Source organism: Gavialis gangeticus, unplaced genomic scaffold (genome assembly GCF_001723915.1).
Source record: "Gavialis gangeticus isolate Ggan-Ray unplaced genomic scaffold, GavGan_comp1, whole genome shotgun sequence".
In the NCBI taxonomy this organism is placed as follows: Eukaryota; Metazoa; Chordata; order Crocodylia; family Gavialidae; genus Gavialis; species Gavialis gangeticus.
The window spans coordinates 2,186,174-2,188,545 of NW_017729014.1; positions in this window are offsets into that span (position 1 = coordinate 2,186,174).

Here is a 2,372-nt window from a genome sequence, read left to right on the forward strand (position 1 = left end):
GTTCATCTAGACTGCAAATGTGCTGGTGTAGGGACTGCCCTCTGCTAAGTGGCTGTGCAGCCAGCAACTGACAGGGCTCTGCTCTTGGCTGTGGCCGCCAAGCACTGCTGGTCTAGATGTAATGAAGCTGTCCTTAGGTGTCAGGGTAGCACATTGTCTAATACTTACACATGTACATGGGGAGCTTGATGTCCCCGGCCAGGAAACTTCAAGGATCATTTCTGTGACATAGAAATGCAGCTAGTTCTGGTGTGGCACTTGGCAACTGTGGAGCAGACATGAGCACAAAACCAGAATTGAGGGGGGAGAGAATCCCAAGAACAGCTGGAGGTGGCCCTGCAGAGCTTATGCAGGGAAAGGAGCCTGCTACACATGAGCGTGGTCTCAGGTCAAGGCAGGTAAAACTAAGCAGGGAAGTCTTAAGAGAAGCACCAGTCAGCAGCATGTGGGAGAGATTTGGTGACAGGAGGCAGGCTATCTTAGGGAGTACAGCAAGTAGGCTGATGACCCAAGGTACTGATGCAGTTCCTGACTGGTGTTTCTGTTGCCACAGGAGGTGAAGAATTCCAACAGGGAGAAACTGAGCTGGGGATGGATCAGCAAGAGCTCCAGAGACTGCTGCACAAGGACCGCTGGGACAGCAGCCTCCTCTAGGACTAGAGAAGAGGCCTCCTGGGTGCATTGGCAGGATCCTGACCCCATGCTCCCATGGGCTGGGTGAGTGTCCATTGGTGGTCACATGTCTAGCTCTTCCAATGGGGAAATCCAGTATCAGTTGCCCATTGTCCATCCCCAGAACAGGCAGCAGAGAGGTGTGCAGCACTGGGGCGGGACTTAGCCAGGGCAGCTGGCTTAAGCCAGGTGCATGCCTCTGCAGCCCAGCACGACAGGTCTCATAGTGCTCAGTTCCTCTTCTGAGATTCTGCAGCAGCATAATGTCCATGCCCCAGCAATGCAAGGAGGTCATGTCACTGAGGCAGGGGAAAGGTTGGAGATCTCTGACCTGTTCAGAGAGTCCTTCCCCCAGGAGTGGCTGTGTTTGACACTGCTGCTTGAGTGTCCCTGAATACTGTGCAGCAAACAAACTGCTGAGAATGCAGACTTCCAGTTAAGATGCTGCTGTCTAGATCTGTGCCGCAGGACAGAAAAGAGGCTCTTCCCCCTTTTCACCTGGGGCCAAGCTCCTTGTACCTCTGCACATGAAAGTTCCATCCCCAGCGGCTATCACTGGAGTTCTGGCTTGGGAAAGGACTCCTGTATACGTGGCAGCCAGCACTTTGTCTCTGACTGTCCTTGGAGGACCCCTGAGAGAGAGAAACCCAGTTCTTCTTAGCCACCCATACAGATCAAACAAGCCTTGAGAAGCTTAGCTTGGAGCCTGGGAAAGACTCTTCTGCCTCCCTAGACATAAAGTGTTGGGTGAGGGTAGGGGAATTTGAGTGACTGGGGTTGGCTCTATAGGTGCTGTGTGTAGGTGTTGGGGAGAGACACTTGGGTGTTTTCTTCCACTGTGTACCTGCAGCTTAAAAATAAAAGTTTAATTTCTGGATGTGTAACAGAGGACTGACTGGTCTGTCAGGGAGTAGAAGTGAAACAGCTTTACTTGCTCAATGTCCTGCAAGAATGAACGAGCTGCGGTGTGCCTCTGGGCCTGATGCTGAACAACAGCATCCCTGAACTCCTGTCACCATTGTGGGGCCTTAGGGACTTATCCTAGGTTAGCCCATCACTGCACCCTTTCTCTGCCCACCTGGAACTGACAAAGCCCATGGTCCCAGCATCCTGGCAAGCTGGACCAACCAGCCAACCTCCTAAAGAGCCTCTCAGCTGCTCTGGGTTTAGAACTCCTTCTGACCTAAAAAAGTCCATCTGCTTTCCAAACCTCACCCTGCTCACTTCCACAGGACACTAGCCTCCTGTTCCGGCCTGAAGGGAGCTCCCACTCCAGTCATTCCTTCCACTAACCAGAGACAAAAAGGAAAAGAAGCTGTCTCCTGGGGCATAGGTATTTAATAGCCAGGTCACAGTATCAGGACTTGTACCCTCCACCTATGCTTCTCCATTGCCCTGTTTGCAATGGAGCATTATCCCCAGTCACTCCTCTCCTACACAGAAAGACTATGCCTGCTGTTGTCTCCATAGCTTGTGGCCTGCAAGACCAAAGCCAGGCAACTTGTGGGCAGTGCTGCCACCCTGTGGCCATGAGAAACCTATGCAAAGGAGAAGGGTACTTTATGAAATGCTGGAAAGGACAAGCCTGATGAGAGCTAAACTGCGTACAATAACTTGAGGGCAGGCTTGGGAGCATCTTGCATGTTGGGGAGAAGCAAAGACCAACATGGGGAAGAGCATTTTTTTTTTTTTTTTTTTTT